Here is a 19,134-nt window from a genome sequence, read left to right as displayed (position 1 = left end):
CCAAGGCTTTGATTTCATTTACCCTAATGAAGCATACAGATACAAATTTCTAGAGATTCATAGACTACAAAGGAAACAGCCTTCAAAAAGTTCAAAGAGAAACTATGAAAGTTAGTTTCCCTTTAAAAAGGGGGGCAGCAAATTCTCTTAACTTAAGAGGAGAGAGAGAGAGAGTCCCCCACTCTCCCGTGATACTTCTAAGCCCAGCTGTGTTTCTGAAGCCTAAGAAAGTTCCTGCCCCATGTGTTCCAGCTCTTTCTCAAAATCTGAACTGTTCTGACGTTCCATTTGCTCAGAGGCAAACCTGACACTCTGCCAAAACTCATGCAGTGTGGAGTTGCCGATGCAAAAATGGTGGCTTGGAACTCTTTCCACATATGAGAACGCCCTTCCCTTGATTTTGATGGGCCCTGACCATGCAGTCAGAGGAGCAGTATAATGGGTAGATCTGCTCCACCATGCCCTACTATACAAAACAAATGTTTTCCAGTCATGGTGTTAGATTTTAATGATATGAAAAAGGTATAAAAGAAGGCAGAAGAAAGTAGCAGACAAAAAGGCTTAAAAAAGAAAGAAAGCTTATCCCAAATGTGTGTCGTTGAAGATCTAAGCAAGCGAGTCTCTGTCGAAGCAATGGCAAACAGCCTAACTTGCAGAGAAAACAAAGAGTTAAAACTGGTGCATGGCACAGAGAATTTGAAACATGATCTGCAGAACAGGCAAGCCAAAAGATAAGTGTGCCTGTTACAAGAGGGAGGCTATAGTAGCCATAAAAAGGGGCGAAGCCCCCGTATGAAGCTTTAACAAAAATATTACCCACTAGAAGTGGACAATTAAAATAAAAAAGGCTTTTCTTAAATTGAAGCAAGCCTTAATGTCACCGCCTGCTTTAGCCTTATCAGACCCCAGATCATGAAGTTTTTAGAGCTATGGTGCACATGAGAGCACATAAAAAAGTGCCATTCCTGGAAAAAGGAAAAGGCAATGCTGGCAGCCACCATGGGCGGAGATATAAACAGCAGCTTGAGAGCACAGAAGCGACCAGAGGGGGGGCGGGGGGGGCAGAAAAGGAAAGGGCCGACCGGGGCTCAATAAATGTGCGTATTGCCGAGAGAAGAGACATTGGAAGAAAGATTGTCCAGAGCTGAAAGAAAAGAGAAAAGAGACTCACCCTGAAGGCTGCCAAATGCTGGCAGGGTCCTCCAGTGGGGGGGAGTCTAGCTGAAGGGCCACCACCCTACGAACAAACGCTCCGGAGAATCCCAAGGTAAAAGTAAGGGTTGGTGGCGAGGACTGTAAAGCCCTAGTAGATACTGGAGCCACATTTTCTATGATCCCTGTGAAGCCCCCCAGCAAGAGAAAGTGGAAAGCATGTAACTATAGAAGAAATTAAAGGGAAAAAAAAACAAACTAAATTGCCCCTGTGTAAGCCCCTCCTCACGAAGACTGGAAATAACATACTGGAACATGCCTTTGTAGTTTCATCTGCATACCTGGTTGCCCTCTTGGGGCGGGACTTGTTAACAAAACTGCAAGCTAAAATCTTCTTCCGTGATAATCAGATTGTAGTACAGCTGCCAGCAATGCAGGGCTCAAATTATCGAATGGCCCTTCAAGCAATCAAGATTGTGTCAGCGGCCAAAGGGACTGAGATTTTAGAGAATGTTGATCCATGTGTGTGGGCAGACAGAACCCCTGCCCGAGCAAATGCATAACACCAGTTAAAATCTTCTTTAAAAAGGGAGAGCCCTGTGTGCGTGAGGCAGTATCCTCTGAAAAAAGCCACCTGTGCAGGCTTGAAGCCGCTCATTGAGAAGTTCAAAAATTATGGTTAGCTAATAAAGGGATCATCCCCCTTTAGCACCCTGATCTTGAGTGCGCCCGAGGCAGATAGCACCTCCTTCAGGTTAGACCAAGACCTGAGAACAGTGGCTGACTGCCCTTTGTGCCTCAAAAATGATGCAAAGATGCTTGAGCCCCCAGCTCAAATGAGAAGTCGCCCATGCGCTTACTATCCTTTTCAGAGATTTCAAATTGACTTTTCAGAGTTGCCCCAGACTCATGGCTATCGGTACCTGCTAGTAATGATAAAAGCAATTGACTGCACCGCTCAGACAGTAGCCAAGATCCTGTTAAAAAGTAATCCCTAAGCTCTTGTTACCTAAAGAGAGTGAATCAAATCGGGGGGCCCATTTTGTTAGACAAGTGACGCAAGTAGTGGCCCAGGCATAACAAACTAACTAGAAGCTACACCCCCCTTGGAAACCTCAATCTACAAGTCAAGTTGAAAAAATAAACCACACCTTAAAGACAATGCTCATTAAAATTTGTTTAAAGATTAAGTTGAAAGGCCACAGGCCTTGCCAATCACCTTGACTCGAGTATGGTGCGCCCCCAAAGGAAGTATTAAATTGACACCTTTTAAACGTTCCATAAGTGCCCACCTCGGATATTACCTATGGCTGATAGCTTAAATGTGAATTTAAAAGTAAAAGTTTTAAGATTCAAAGTTATGTTACTGCTTTGCAGTCTGTTTTGTTTTCACAGGTTTGCGACACCGCACCAATCCTGGCCTTTAGATGCTCCAGTGCATAATCTCAATCCCAGCGATTGGGTGCTAATCCAGTCCTAGAAAGATGAACCACCTACCAAGAAGCAGAAGGGTCTGTTTCAGATCCTACTTACCACTCCCATTGCTATGAAAGTCGCCAAAGAAAAGTGGATTCATCACACTGAATAAAGGCATCACCTGTACCAGAGAGGGTCACACCGGAAGCTGACCCACCTGAAGGTCACCGTTGGAATAATGAACCCCTGAAAGGACTCAAGTAGCTCTACAGAAAGAGGGTGCTCTCGTTTCAAGGGTTCCTGATGAACGGAACAAAACTGAGTTCCAAAAGTTCAAAAAAAAGTGTTTTTGTTGTCAACATTCTAGTAGCTAGAACAAGGGCGTCCCAGGCCTCACTTGCTGTTTAGAGAAAACCGTCAATGCCACAGCGATAATAGTTTGCGCCTTTAAGTGCATAGTCCACCGCGGGACCAAAGAGAGTATAAATTTGAGAAAAGCCTTTTGAGGGGGGAATTGTAGTAAAAATGTAACCTAAAAGCCATTGTATGTGTCTTAAGCAGCACATAGTACTGTAAGAGCTGCGCATGCCTGGAATGAGCAGACAGTAACCCTAAGATAAGGTTGCCAAGCAAACCGCTGGCAACCAATCAAAAGTAACACGCTGGCTGAGGAATGCAAGCTAAGTGATAAAACTGTAGCGCGAGGGTCGCCCAGGGTCGACTCTGCTTTGAGCGTGAGCTCCTTTGTCGAACTGTTTGCAAACAATAAAATCGAGTTGGACCCAGCCTGCAGTTGACTCTCCTCTTTGGGGCAAATTGGACTAGCCTCCAGGGGGCGACACTAGCATTTTGTGCAACACCATTCTAACCCACATCTGGATTTCAGACAAGACTCTGATGATCCAGTGACCATTTCTGTGCTCAAGGCGATCACCAAGTAATCTAATGATTAATCAATAAGGTTATCGGAATACATTATTCATCCATTTTTCTAGCTCTGTCTGTTAGGAAACTGATAACTTACTTCCCCAATCTGCCTCTTGTCTCTTCTCTCTTCCTGTTGTTGTTGTTTTATACTGTTGAAAACAAGTAAAAAACCCATCTTTTTTGTGGGATCCAACAGGTCCTAGCTACAGACACGTCCAAACACATGAAACTCCTGGCAGATCTGAAGATGATGGTAGAGACCAAGAAGGTGACAAGCCTGGGGGTCTTGCTTCTAGATAACTACTCTGACCACATCCAGGTGAGACTTTGGAGGGAGGGGATGAATTGAGAAGGGGGCCTCCTGTAGCAGAGCTGAAATCCAGGCTCAGAAGGGGGAAAATATTCACTGTTGGACAAAATCTAGCACTGGGAGCAAAGTGATGTGGTCCAAACGGAATGGACGACATTCCGTTCTGTTTGCAGTGGGGCCTCGTGGTTGGTTGCTTATCACTGTGAGCTTTGAGGGACACTCCTAGATGGGTTAACAGAGGAGATGCAAGACACAGTGTAAGAGATCATCCCTGCATAGGTTTCTCCAGGGCCCAGTGCTAGACCTAGTCAATTTCTGGCCTGGTCAATTTCTGGTAGATCATGAGCTGAATATGAGCCAACAATGTGATGTGACTGCAAAAAAGGCAAATGCTATTTTGGGCTGCATTCACAGAAGCATAGCTTCCAAATCCTGGGAAGTACTAGTTCCCATGTACTCAGCACTGGTTAGGCCTCATCTGGAGTACTGTGTCCAGTTCTGGGCACCACATTTTAAGAAGGATGCAGACAAACTGGAGAGGGTTCAGAGGAAGGCAACAAAGATGATCAGGGGACTGAAAACAAAGCCCTATGGGGAGAGACTGAAAGAACTGGGCCTGTTTAGCCTTGAGAAGAGAAGACTGAGGGGAGACAGGATAGCGCTCTTCAAGTACTTGAAAGGTTGTCACAGAGAAGAAGACCAGGATCTCTTCTCAATCATCCCAGAGTGCAGGACATGGAATAATGGGCTCAAGTGACAGGAAGCTGGATTCCGGCTGAAGATCAGGAAAAGCTTCCTGACTGTCAGAGCAATACGACAATGGAACCAATTCCCTGGGAAGGCGGTGGGCTCTCCCACACTGGAGGCCTTCAAGACGAGGCTGGACAGCCACCTGTCAGGGATGCTCTGACCTGGATTCCTGCATTGAGCAGGGGGTTGGACTCGATGGCCTTATAGGCCCCTTCCAACCCTACTATTCTATGATTCTGTGACACCTCTTTCATGGGGAGAGAAAACTAACTTACAGGAAATTGGAGGACAGATTTTGGCAGAGCACCAACTCCGCCTCATCCCTGGAGCTGGACACCACACTGTCCCCACCTGCATTGCAGTGGAGGCAAACTGAGGGCTGGCCTGCCAAGACAGTTGATGCTGTTGCGGCACGAAGACCCCCAAAACCCTTAGGAAAAAAGAAAGAAGCTGTGCTACAAGCCCTGCCAATGGGGAGCCCTAACTGGGAGAAGCTGTGGAGAGTTTCTCCTCCCCCGGGAGAAATTTGGTAAAATTGTCTCCTAAATTTCTCTGCCCGCAAGTAAGGTGGAGAATTTCAAGAGGCCCTTTGCACACAGCATTATGCAGAACAGGTTGAATATAAAAGCCGATAACTCTTTGGGCATCCAAATATTCCGTCTCCGGGAAAAATGAATGTTTCCCAGTTTGATGCTTTGTACAGCTGGTTGATATACAGTTGTGTCAGACTGGGGAGAGTCTGTAGGCTGATTCTTTCAGACAATTTTTGTCTCTCCCACACTGGAGGCATTCAAGATGAGGCTGCTGGACAGCCATCTGTCAGGGATGCTCTGACTTGGATTCCTGCATTGAGCAGGGGGTTGGACTCGATGGTCTTATTGTTGTTGTTCAGTCGTTCAGTTGTGTCCAACTCTTCATGACCCCATGGACCATAGCACACCAGGCCTTCCTGTCCTGCGCTCTCTCCCGGAGCGTGCTCAAGTCCATATTCATTGCATCGGTGATGCTATCTCGCCATCTCATCCTCTGCCGTCCCCTTCTCCTTTTGCCTTCAATCTTTCCCAGCATCAGGGTCTTTTCCAGGGAGTTTTCTCTTCGCATTAGGTGGCCAAAATATTTGAGCTTCAGCTTCAGTATCTGTCCTTCCAATGAGCACTCAGGGTTGATTTCCTTTAGGATGGACTGATTTGACCTCTTTGCTGTCCAGGGGACTCGTAAGAGTCTTCTCCAGCACCACAGTTTGAAAGCATCGATTCTTCGGCGCTCAGCCTTCCTTATACTCCAGCTCTCACAGCCATATGTCGCTACTGGGAAAACCATAGCTTTGATTATACGGACCTTTGTCGGCAAGGTGATGTCTCTGCTTCTCACTATGCTGTCTAGGTTTGCCATAGCTTTCCTCCCGAGGAGCAAGCGTCTTTTAATTTCATGGCTACAGTCACCGTCTGTGGTGATCTTGAAGCCCAAGAAAATAAAATCTGTCACTGCTTCCATTTCTTCCCCTTCTCTATGCCAGGAAGTGATGGGGCCAGATGCCATGATCTTAGTTTTTTTAATGTTGAGTTTCAAACCAGCTTTTGCACTCTCCACTTTCACCCTCAACAAGAGGCTCTTGAGATCCTCTTCGCTTTCTGCCATTAGGGTGGTATCGTCTGCGTATCTGAGGTTGTTGATAATTCTCCCGGCAATCTTAATTCCGACCTGTGATTCATCCAACCCGGCGTTTCTCATGATGTACTCTGCATATAAGTTAAATAAGCAGGGCGACAATATGCAGCCTTGTCGTACTCCTTTCCCAATTTGGAACCAATCAGTTGTTCCGTGTCTGGTTCTTACTGTTGCTTCTTGGCCCTCGTACAGGTTTCTCAGGAGACAGGTAAGGTGGTCTGGTACTCCCATCTCTTTCAGAATTGGCCAGAGTTTGTTGTGATCCACACAATCAAAGGCTTTAGTGTAGTCAATGAAGCAGAAATAGACGCTTTTCTGGAATTCTCTTGCTTTCTCCATGATCCAGCGAAAGTTGGCAATTTGATCTCTAGTTCCTCTGCCTCTTTGAAACCCAGCTTGTACTTCTGGTAGTTCTTGGTTCGCATACTGCTGAAGCCTAGCTTGTAGGATTTTGAGCATCACCTTGCTGGCATGTGAAATGAGCACAATTGTACCGTAGTTTGAACACTCTTTGGCATTGCCCTTCTTTGGAATTGGAATGTAAACTGACCTTTTCCAGTCTTGTGGCCACTGTTGAGTGTTCCAAATTTGTTGGCATATTGAGTGCAGCACTTCAACAGCATCATCTTTTAGGATCTTAAAGAGCTCAGCTGGAATACTGTCATCTCCGCTAGCTTTGTTGTTAGTAATGCTTCCTAAGGCCCACTTGACTTCACTCTCTAGGATGTCCGGCTCAAGTTGAGTGACCGCACTATCATGGCTATCAGGGACATTCAGATCTTTCCTGTATAGTTCTTCTGTGTATTCTTTCCACCTCTTCTTAATCTCATCTGCTTCTGTTTGGTCCCTGCCTTCTTTGTCCTTTATCATGCCCGTCTTTGCACAAAACGTTCCCTTGAGATCTCCGCTTTTCTTGAAGAGATCTCTAGTCTTTCCCATTCTGTTGTTTTCCTCGATTTCTTTGCATTGTTAATTTAAGAAGGCCTTCTTGTCTCTCCTTGCTATTCTCTGGAACTCTGCATTCAGTTGGGTATATCTTCCCTTTTCTCCCTTGCTTTTCGCTTCCCTTCTTTCCTCAGCTACTTGTAAAGCCTCATCAGACAGCCACTTGGCTTTCTTGCATTTCTTTTTCTTTGGGATGGATTTCGTTGCTGCCTCCTGAACAATGTTACGGACCTCCGTCCATAGTTCCTCAGGCACTCTGTCTATCAGGTCTAATCCCTGAAATCTATTCCTCACCTCCACTGTATATTCATCAGGGATATGATTTAGGTCATAGGTGAATGGTTTAGTGGTTTTCCCAACGTTCTTCAATTTCAGCCAAAATTTTGCGATAAGAAGCTCATGATCTGAGCCACAGTCAGCTCCAGGTCTTGTTTTGACTGACTGTATGGAGCTTCTCCATCTTTGGCTGCAAAGGACATAATCAATCTGATTTCGATATTGACCATCTGGTGATGTCCATGTGTAGAGTCGCCTCTTGTGCTGTTGGAAAAGAGTGTTTGCTATGATCAGCGTGTTCTCTTGGCAAAACTCTATTAGCCTTTGTCCTGCTTCATTTTGTACACCAAGGCCATGCTTGCCTGTTATCCCGGTGATTTCTTGACTTCCCACTTTAGCATTCCAATCCCCTTTGATGAAGAGGACATCTTTTTTTGGTGTTAGTTCTAGAAGGTGTTGTAGGTCTTCATAGAACCCATCAACCTCAGCTTCTTCGGCCTCAGTGGTTGGGGCATAGACTTGAATTACTGTGATGTTGAATGGTTTGCCTTGGATTCGTACTGAGATCATTCTATCATTTTTGAGATTGTACCCCAGTACTGCTTTTCCCACCCTTTTGTTGACTATGAGTGCTACTCCATTTCCTCTAAGGGATTCTTGCCCACAGTAGTAGATATAATGGTCACTGAATTAAAGTCGCCCATGCTTTTAGTTCGCTGATTCCCAAGATGTCGATGTTCAGTCTTGCCATCTCATGTTTGACCACCTCCAGCTTACCTTGATTCATTGATCTGACATTCCAGGTTCCTAAACAATATTGTTCTTTACAGCATCGGACTTTCTGACACCACCAGACACTTCCACAACTGAGTGTCCTTTCGGCTTTGGCCCAGCCACTTCACTCTTTCTGGCGCTACTTGGAAATACCCCCTGCTCTTCCCCAGTAGTATATTGGACACCTTCCGACCTGAGGGGCTCATCTTCCGGCGTCATCTCTTTTAGCCTTGTGATACGTTCCATGGGGTTTTCTTGGCAAGAATACTGGAGTGGGTTGCCATTTTCTTCTCCAGTGGACCACGTTTTGTCAGAACTCTCCGCCATGACCTGTCCGTCTTGGGTGGCCCTGCACGACATAGCTTATGGCTTCACTGAGTTACGCAAGCCCCTTCGCCACAACAAGGCAGTGATCCATGAAGGGGCGATGGTCTTATAGGCCCCTACTATTCTATGATTCTATGGTCTAGTCAATTTCTGGCCCAATTTCTGGCCCAATTTCTGGTCTAATCAATTTCACAGTGAAGTGAAAGAACAAAAGAACAAAAGAAAGAAGATAGCTGGACATTGCTGAGATGCATAAATAAACTTTTGTTCATTTGGAATAGCCCATTGTTTGATACAGTGAAGCCTCCACGCAAACTTATGCAGTTGTCAGAGGCGGACATATTGTGCTTGCCCTGCTCCATTTGCCAGGCCCATTGGCACCCCTAGCCATCGCTGCTGCCATGGTGTACCCTTATAGCCCCCTGAGGGAGGGGGTTGCCCACTCCATTCTCCTGAAGGGAGCTGCCCCACAGTAGGGGTGAGAGGGCAGGTATATAACTCTTTCCCTCAGCCTGCTAATCGACCCTGGCTTCAAAGTGTATTGACTGTACAGTTCGGGAAGTCTTCCACCTAGTGACTGAAGATGATACTGCAGGCTTCAAGTACCCAAACATGTTTAAATTAATGAAACCTAATGCACACATTTAAAAAACCACATAACCCTGAAGATGCACAGTCCTAGGGTCCCCTTAGCATGTATGCCAAGTTTCAGGTGTCTAGGTTTCATGATTGTGGAACTATGGCACAGACTGACAGGCCTACATCTTCTGTTACTATTATAGAAGTATCAACATTGCAGTAGTACCACAAAGTTCTTAATATAAAGCATCCAGTATACAAATTACGTGACATCGCTGGTGAAATTACATCACTCATTAAATGGCAAAATATCCTTATAAATCAATGTTGAGAAGCATTTGAACGTAGTCCAGAGATGGTGCCCGGTGTGGGCGGAAGGGGGTGGAGTTTGTTCCATGTCCTGGGTACTGTCCAGTAGGTGCCTGCATTCCATGGGGTACTGAGACGGGGGATCTGCAACGGTTTGGACCACCTGGTAGTGATGTTGCTGTTGTTCTTGCCCCTCACAGGTCTTACAAAACATCGTGCACTGTGCCAACCTGAGCAACCCAACCAAGCCGCTGGAGTTGTACCGCCAGTGGACTGACCGAATCATGGTGGAATTCTTCCACTAGGGAGACTGGGAGTGGGAGAAAGGCATGGAGATCAGCCCCATGTGTGACAAGCACAATGCCTCCATAGAGAAGTCCCAGGTGAGTATGCCCGTCGACTCTGGGCTTGGTTGACAGGGTGGGGATGACAGCCCTTTAAATGACAGCAGGCAGAATCCAACAGGGCGCTTCCACTTCTGCCGATCCCTTTCCGCAAGCAGTGGTCCTGCCAATTCCATCACGCAAGCGGGACCCACCGCTTATGCGAGGGAGATTTAGCGCTTCCTAGGAGAAAGCCCCAAACAAGCATTTCCACTCATATCTGGAAGGATGCAGGTTGGCGGACTGTATTGCCCCGGCCATAGGCTTCAAACTCTTAATTTAGAGGTGCCAAGATAGAGATAAATCAGACTCAAAGGTTTACTTACAAGAAGTACTTTATTGGGTAACTTCCAGCCACCGGCGTACCCAGTGGGTAGATCAGACAGCTTCTCTGAACCCAGAGCCGTTGGGTACAATGGGTCTTATACTCTACATGTTGGCAACGAGGCAGCGCAACACTAGCAAGCACCCCTAGCGTTCATTCCCCACATAAACTAACAGCGCTTGGTTCTCAGCACAGCTGCCTGTAGCTTTAAGGTAAACAAACTCTGCTTCTCAGGCTAATCAGTGATAAGACTTCTCCTCATTAGCAAGGAATGCTTCAAGAAGGCTGTTATCGGCCTTTTGACTCATCTGCACATGCTCAGAGGCTTACTAGCATGGGAATTGCACCAATAATGAACTTAAGCAAGCATTATGGATCTCTAGGCCCCTCTAGCACTGCAAATGACTTGGCTAGGCTCCTGGGGCCAATACAAGGAGCTCCCTTGTGGAGCTCCACCAACCTGCCTCCTTCCAGGAACAAGCATTTCCACTTGTTTCGGGTTGCACTGGCAAGGCTAAATCGCCGTTGTGCAAGTGTTGCGGTGGCTTGCACCACGGAATTGGAGGGGTATAAGAGAATTGGTGAGGGTGTAAGTGCCCCATTGGATTCTGTTCAGGGTGCACCATGAATCAACGGTGCTTAGCGTTTTTAAACCAAGAGAAACGAAGTCAAACGTTACAAGGATAAGCACTACAGGCAAGGATTTATTATTTTTTTCCGGAAAGTGTCCTGCTTCCAGTGGCATGGGGCCAGAGCTCCAGGGAATTAGTCAGGATCAGTACCAAAAACGAGGCCAGTCCAAAGTCCAAACATAAGGAATTCCAGGTAACAGTGAGGTCAGGGGTGGGCAACTTGTGGCCCTCCAGAGGTTTTGGCCTATAATGCCTATCAGCCATAGCTAATGATGAGGGATGATGGGAGTTGTAATGCAAACTGTCTGGATGGCCACAAGTGACCTGCCTATGAACTAGGATTTCAGGGAACTACAAGGCAGATGCCTGGACTCTGTGCCAAGAAAATTTACTCACAAGTAAACCTTTACTCACGGGGAGTCTTTATTCCTCAGGCGGGCACTTCTGCATCTGGCAGCTGGCCAAGCATGGAACTTTAGGTGCTTACACTCCCTAGGTCTGGGTAGCCACTTGGTTTCTGCCTCTTTGCGTCTGAGAGAGGACTATGTATTGAGTGATAGGGTTGATGGCTGTCTCCCCCGAGAGCCCAGATCCCCCTGATCCATGTCAATGTCCTTCAACGTAGGCAGCCCCTCCACTACATTTGGCTTGGGGGGCTCTGGTTCTTCATCCAAAGAGGAGACCTGAAGAGGGAGCATGACATGAAGATTCCCAAAATGGTATGGGGAGGTTCTTTTCCCCCCCATTTTATTTTATTTTTAAGCACTCAGGTGCTGGAGTTGCATGTTGGGAGAACACACAGCCACTAAGGGCATTACACATTGTGTGTTTGCTTTGCAATACCACTGTGGTGGCAGGGAGTTCACAAAATGCTACAAGACCTAATGGCAGAATCATTATGCAAGAGAACCACCATGTTTATTCAAGCTTGAACGATTTGGCCTGCTTGTAGAAATGCCATTTTTCCTGTAGAAAAGGTGTGTTTTTCGAGGTGTATTTGGACTGGTTGGGCAGGGGGCACTCAGCACAGACTTACAGCACAGATTGCAGTATGCTTGCAGTACTGTGTATTACCCCCCCCCCCATTTTCTGTCTTCCGGCAGGTGGGATTCATTGACTACATCACCCATCCACTCTGGGAAACCTGGGATGATTTAGTCCATCCAGACACTGAGGAAATCCTGGATACTCTTGAAGACAACTGGGAATGGTACCAGAGCATGATTCCCCACAGCCCCTTGCCACCCCCGGATGAGCCAGGATCTGAGATGCAGGGTACAGTCCCTGATAAGTTCCAGTTCCAGCTCACCCTGGAGGAGGAAGATGGAGAAGAATCGGAGACCGAGCAGGAGATGGAGAGTCCCCTGGAGGAGGAGAATAGCGAATCCAAAACTTTGGGGACCACTGATGACTCTGAATTGGCAAATGAACCCTTGGCCTCCCCCATGGACAAACCAGGCAGTCCCCCCAGGAATGCCCTGGTCAAGCAGAAGGAGGTGTTGAACTTCGATAACCAAAGGACGCTCTTGAGGAGCCACAGCAGTCAGTGTTGTCTCCCACCGAACTAGTGAGGAGGGGGAGCAGGGCTGAGGCAGAGCTGTGTCTCGACAAAGAAGGGAACATCACCTTTCTGCCCCTTGGGACGTAGTAAGGGTGAGACACTGTTGTCGCTCCATTCTGGCAGGGTGGGAGAGGGGGAGATGTCTGGTAGCCCCCCCCAAATGTCTTGTCGCCAAGGGTAGCCTCTGATTCTACGCACCGTTGCAAGGGAGCACAACTGTGGATTTTTCCTCCCCCCACCAGGAAATCTGCAAGGGACACCAAGTTTGAACGGCGACATTTGCCTAGGTGCTGGACCCCTCACACCTTCTTTCCAGGACTCAAGGTATTTAGGCAGTACTGAGATTGGTCAAGAAGAGAAATGTGTCCTGCTTCCCCACACCCACTCCCCTCTGCACTGGACCTGTCAACGTCCCCATCTTCTAGTTTGGCTTCAGTTTGGACATGGGGCCTGCTTCTTGATTTCCAACAGCCCATGGGAAGAGAAGGCCAGTAGCTCAGCGGTAGAGAGCACGTTCTGCATGCGGAAGGTCCCAGGTTTGATCCCTGACATTTTCCCTTTCGATAAGGATCTTAACTCATCAGGGTTGGGAGAGGGTCTTTTTCCACTCAAGAACCTAGGGAGCCACTGGAAGTCAGAGAAGAAGAATACAGGGCTGGATGGACTATGGACTACTAGACTGACTCAAGTGGTCTGAACTTTCTCTGAATACACTGGCTCAGTTTGGGGGAAGGGCTCAGTGAGCTCTTGAATAGTGTTTGCTGGTCAAAATAGACCATTCTGGGCTTGATAGACCAATTCTTTGACTCGGTAGGAGACGGAAGCTTCAAACAACACTCTTCTGCAAGACAGGGACCTGTGCAGAGGAAGAGTAACCCTAGCATCCCATTGGCTCCCCTACAGAGAAGAAGTTCACCCTAGGAGACTGCCTCTGGTTGTACATCGCCAGCAGCTCCCATTACTGTCTCTCCAGACATTGTTTTGGGATATGAATTTCACCCCACCTTAGCATCATAGAATAGTAGGGTTGGAAGGGGCCTATAAGACTTTCGAGTCCAACCCCCTGCTCAGTGCAGGAATTTGAGTTAAAGCATCCCTGACAGATGGCTGTCCAGCCTCATCTTGAAGGCCTCCAGTGTGGGAGAGCCCACCGTCTCCCTTGGTAATTGGTTCCATTGTCGTATTGCTCTGACAGGCAGGAAGTTTCTCCTGATGTTCAGCCGGAATCTGGCTTCCTGTCACTTGAGCCCGTTCTTCCGTGTCCTGCACTCTGGGATGATGGAGAAGAGATCCTGGCCTTCCTCTCTGTGACAACCTTTCAAGCACTTGAAGAGCGCTATCCTATCTCCCCTCAGTCTTCTCTTCTCAAGGCTAAACATGCCCAGTTCTTTCAGTCTCTCCTCGTAGGGCTTTGTCTTGATTTGCTACCAGATGTCTGGTGGCCATAGCTGCACTGAAAATAACCCTCTTCAGGCTAATCGCTTTCCTATCTTTTCTCTCCCCATGGAAATATTTATAGAAAGCAATAATAATAATAATAATAATAATAATAATAATAATAATAATAATAAAAAAATCTGCCATCTTTCCCATTTTTTCCCTTAAAGGCTCATTCATCTTTCTCATTTAGAAATGAAAACACACATTATTTTTTTTTACATTTTCCAGTAAGGAAAAAATCCGGTTTGTTTTTGTGATATGTGTTTCATTTTTTTTTCAGCCCCCACCCCCCAAGCAGTGGGTTTCTTTGCTTTCTTTTTTTCAAAAGGCTGTAAAGATATAAATATTTTCAGGCTTTGGGAGAGATGATGCTAGTTATTCTTTTAAAAGATCTGGGAGGAAAAACGTTCTTGATGCCAAAATGATGGATTAATATTTTTGTAATATTTATCTAACTCCCCCCCACACACCTCTAATGTAAATTAGTTTTAGTAACTGACACGTAACTGTGCTGACAAGATTGTTTCCATTGGAGAGTTTTGATACTTCTCAAGCAATATAATTGTTATCTGGGGAGAAAAACCTCAATGAGCTAATTTGGCCCTTCTGAAACTTTGACAGATTTGTCTTGTGATCTTTCTTCGAGTCCATGAAAGAATTGTCCTGTTTCAGTGTCTCTTGGGGGGGGGGGGTCTCTTTGGGGTTCCCAAATTGCTCCTTTCCACTGAAGGGAATGGGGAAAGCTATTCACATAGTAACTGTGTGCATATCAGCTACACATAAGACTCTGGACTGATGTGTATTTTTAATTTGGGGATATATATATTTTGAAAAGGTGAATGTTTTCCTCTTCAAATGGCCCGTTTTTTGTTATGTTTTTAAATGGTGTTTTAGTCTTAGTTTTCTAAACGGAAATGTTTTGCTATTAGCAAGCTGGCTTTCAAATATGGAGCATTTGTTTATTTATTGACCACATTTCTATACTGCCCAACAGCCAGCCTTTCTAGGTGGTTCACAAACAGTAAAAACCCAAATGCAACAAAATAAATTATAAAACCTTTCCAAGTTTTAAATGGAGGAAAACCAACGTAAAACCCATAGTCAAAGCCAACAGCAGGGAAAAGATCTAAAAACACAGTAATACAGTTAAAAACAAAAATGAAGGACTAAAAAGTTTGGGAGGATACTTGGTGCCAGAAAGACCACAATGTAGGTGCCACGAGCCCCTCTGGGAAGCTCATTCCACAACCGGAGTGCCACCACCGAAAAGGCCCTCTCCTTAGTAGCCAGCCACCTTCCCTTGTTCGGTGGGGGCACCCAGAGAACGGCCTCGGAGGATGATCTTAGGATCTGAGCTGGTATATATGGGGCAGGTAGAGGGGTGATTAGTGTGGGTCAGGGCTAGGCTGTGCTATTTTTCAGGTTCTCCACTTCCTCCTTTCCTTTTTGGTATCTCACTCCTTTATTCTGTTCTCTCAGTGCTTTCTGCTCCTGGATTTCCACTCTGCCTATCCCATCGTTCCACTCTTCCTATCCCATCGTTCCTGCAAACAAATGGAGATTTTGCTGCTAAAAGATGGCATCTATGATACTCCTGGCTCCAGTCGAGCCAGAAGCTGACTCAGTCCCTTTTATGTTGTACATCCTTCTGCTTTACAGGATCCTGCTACCCCAGAGGAGACCTGTAACCAGGGAGGGGCCCTGTCCCTGTACGGTTCTTCCTAGAAGACTTGAGCTGCTGACTGGAAGGGGGCGGGGTGAATTTTGTGCATCTGCACTTGGGACGACTCTTAATAACCCAGTTCTGCAGAGCATCAGAAAGAGATCAAGTTGCCTGCAACTGGGGAACCCCCAGCCGCTGCAAGTAGAAGACACTATAGTAGTGAATGGGGTACCAAGGATTGCTGGTTGGATTGGAGAACTGTGCAAGCGAGAGGACTCCATTTGTTGAAATCGAACAGAGGTGCCCTGTTGCATGTACCGCTGAAGAAAGGGGGTGTCCCATGGCACTGTCGGCAAGGCTGCCACCTTTATGGTATTTGGGATTATCTTTTCTAAAGGAACCTTTGTGGCAGCATTATTATTATTGTTATTGTTATTATTAATTATTAGAGTTTGAAGTGTAATAACCCTCACAACTGCTCTGCTCACCCATGTTTTCTGGTAGAAACTGGTATTACTGTGAACAGCGCTCAGAAATGCTGCATTTATTACACTGCACTTTGAGTTGGCAGAGGTACAGGTGGGGTTGAGTTCCCACTTCTTTGTGGCATAAGTGCCATCATAATTACAGGGAAGGAACTGTTGTTCGTTGTTCTGGTGTTCGTGTTTTCCTTGCAATATTAATCATTTCCCCATCCACACATTTTCTTCTGTGCAATGTCATTCAATGTTTAAAAAAAAATGTTGTTTTTTTAAATTTATAAATCATGTTATAAAGCTCTAGGACTTGAAATCGATGCCCTGCCCTGAGGAGCTTACAATTACAGAGCAACTGAGAGGGTGGGAGGACGAAAACAGGGGGAAAGAGGCAAGGAGACCCAGCTGGACGTGATTGAATGGGGTGGAGATGGCTTCAGACAGGAATACAGGAAAGGTAGATTTGGGGAAGACATTTTTGGACATGCTCAGAGAGAGTGGCAGGCCGAAGGGTCAGCAAGGGAGATGGGTCATGGGCCAATTTGTACTGGGAAACAGGGTTAGGAAAACATAGGATGGGTCAAAGTCATAGAATTGCTGCTTGCAGGACCTGGGAATTGTGCTGCGACAAACAGCGATGCACAACACTGCATCTGTGCGAAGAGAAAAATCACAAGCTTCCAGCAGCGTTTCATTGCGAAGTGATTTGGGGGCTCAACGCCCACCCATGCTGAAAGAATACCCTCGGATCACCAGATAAATATTATTTTATGCATGGAGCAAGGATGAACTCGCAAGACTCCAGCATAGGAAATTTTCTGGATGATTCCTGGGGGACTGACTGGGGCTCAGGAACACAACAACAGCAATGCATTTCCCGCAAACCTATCCTTCCTTTCCTCCCAGCTGATCCATCACTGACAAGCCCAGCTACCAAATAATGTATATTTAATTCCAATGTGTACAGCCTATTTCTCATGTCTGTTCACTGCTGTCTCTTGCTTGTCCTGCAACACCCTCGATTATACCTACACGTTTGCCTCGTTTCACAAAGCCTGCGTAGGGGTCTCCTATTACCATGGCTGGGCGTGATCCGCCTGCAACATCTCCTCTTCCACAACAGGGCCCATTTGTTCCTTGCACAAGAGACGTTGTGGAGTTCCATTGGGGCACTGGGAATTTTAACATGTCCGACCGATAGAGTGGGATGCTCAACTCTCAAGTTCCTAGTTCTCATTGGTCATTGTGCAGGAAAAGCCTGTAAACACAGCCGTACCGTTATCCTAAAGATGGCCACACCATCAGCCTTCAAGGACCATGCATTGGGCTGATGTGTGGTTATCGGCCAGACAGAGGGAACACTCTTAGTGCTACCAATGGAAAGGGATATCAGGCAGCTATTCCTCCTTTTCCTCCTTAACAGATTTGTTTTCTGGACAGAAAAAAGGCTAAAGTAAATAAGATTTAACAAAGTCTATACCGCATCTATGCACAGAGTCGGGTTGGATGGGAATCGCTACTGGACCTCTATTTAGGCCTAGTGGCCTTCACAGCCCTGTACGGAAATTAAAATGAACACCGTTTTCTGCTCTGTTTTCCGTTAAGCAGAGAATATATCGTTGGAGGAAGAGGACAGGACGTGAGAGGTGAAGACTGGGAGAGTCAACCAGCAAATGGATTTGCACATCAGCTGAGAGTTGGGGTGGTTTAGTGCTAGAACTCGTCTCTGAAGTGCATCTGAGAATATGCAAAGTGCCTTTGCCCTTATGGTAGTTGCAATGGATCCATTTCTGGCTCCTCACCCCTCACCAGCACCACAACCTGCCTGCCTCACAACTGGGCTTAGGGGGTTTTGACTTGCCCCCGTCCTTTCCTTTCCCCTCTCCTTTTTAATATCCAGTCAAACTTTAGTTTTGGAAATCCCATTACACATTTTTAGTTAGTCCCTCAGACGCTTAATACTGATGTTCGCTTGCCATCAAGTGGCCAAAAACAGCCTAAAGGGGCTTCCAGATGGCCGCTCCTAGTGCTAATAAATCATTTGCTCTTCTGATGTAAGCTAAGCTACAAGCAGAATTGCAATGGACTTTCCACGCTATTGTGGGAGGTATGGTTCATTTTCTCTGGGCACGTCCTGCTATCTTCTACCCCAGTCAGTGCTGTTACTTGTGTTAGATAAAAGTTCTTGCTTTCGGTTGAAAGAAAGGATGCCAGGCAGGCAGCAGTGGATCCAACAGTATTTTATTAGTCGTTTTGCAAAACGGGTGCAGAGCAGTCTGGACCCCGAGCTAAGCATGCACAAGTCTTTTATCCCCCCCCCGTTTACAATTTTCCGTTAGCCACAAGACATGTCAACTGACTGAGCCGTTAGCTGACTCATTAGAGCACGACTGTGTCAACATGTTTATTTTTGATTATGCTTATGTGACTGTCTCGCCAGCCACTTATGACTTCCCCTTTTCTAACACTTGCAGGGGTAGGCCACTTGTCACCCTTGTTAGATAAAAATAGTCCTTGCTTTCGGTTTAGAAGGAAAGGATGCCAGGCAGGCAGCAGTGGATCCAACACTATTTTATTGAACGTTTTGCAAAACGGGTGCAGAGCAGTCTGGACCTCGAGACACGTGTGCAAAAGCCTTTTATACCATATTGCTTCTATTGTTCTTACTAGTAACCAATGAAACAGTTAGTACATCGGCTCACTAAGTCAATAGCCAATAAACAGTATCAGCTTACCAAACTGTTAGTCATGAGCACGTCAGTATGATTTTCTTTTTGCTCTGCCTACATTTTTCGCCACTCGGGCTTTTATGTAACTTGAGACGCCAACAGTTACGGAGTCTCTTTTTCTAACAATTCCCTCCTTTAAGTCTTTATTCATGTCTTAAAGCGTTTAAAACGGAGCCTCTTTATTGGTACAATAAAGCAAGAGCATCTGTTTTGACAGCGGTTTTTATCAATCGCTGGGATAAGCTTTTAACACAGGGGATAATGCAACAACCAAATAACACTATAACTCTTATCATCACTACAAGAGAAATAAGGATTGAGGCTGCTAGGTGTTTCCATTTTTCAAACCATTTCTCTAACCAGGCAGTCACGGGGTTGTTAATCCTTGAATTCTTGGCTAATTCTTCAGACAAGGCGGTGAGGCCCTGCAAAGCCCTTGTTACCGTGCCATCTGGGGCAGTGTTGTTAGGGATGAAGGTGCAACACCGTCTA

The 19,134-nt window shown here is 46.2% G+C and overlaps 1 pseudogene across 1 annotated transcript in view; it reads left to right on the top strand.

Annotated features, from left to right (window-relative positions):
- The window catches only part of LOC146334092 (3',5'-cyclic-AMP phosphodiesterase 4C-like), a 42,871-nt pseudogene extending 25,160 nt beyond the window's left edge, over positions 1–17,711 (top strand). The window contains exons 10-12 of the transcript XR_014786397.1: positions 3,692–3,814; positions 9,634–9,816; positions 11,877–17,711. The product of XR_014786397.1 is annotated as a 3',5'-cyclic-AMP phosphodiesterase 4C-like (transcript). The remainder of the gene's footprint in view (positions 1–3,691; positions 3,815–9,633; positions 9,817–11,876) is intronic.
- The last annotated feature ends 1,423 nt before the right edge of the window (positions 17,712–19,134 follow it).

Source organism: Heloderma suspectum, chromosome W, assembly GCF_057233095.1.
Source record: "Heloderma suspectum isolate Gila_16-S chromosome W, 16-S_ref, whole genome shotgun sequence".
Lineage (NCBI taxonomy): Eukaryota > Metazoa > Chordata > Lepidosauria > Squamata > Helodermatidae > Heloderma > Heloderma suspectum.
Note: the sequence above shows the minus strand (reverse complement) of the source record. Positions and strands in the feature narration are given on the sequence as shown.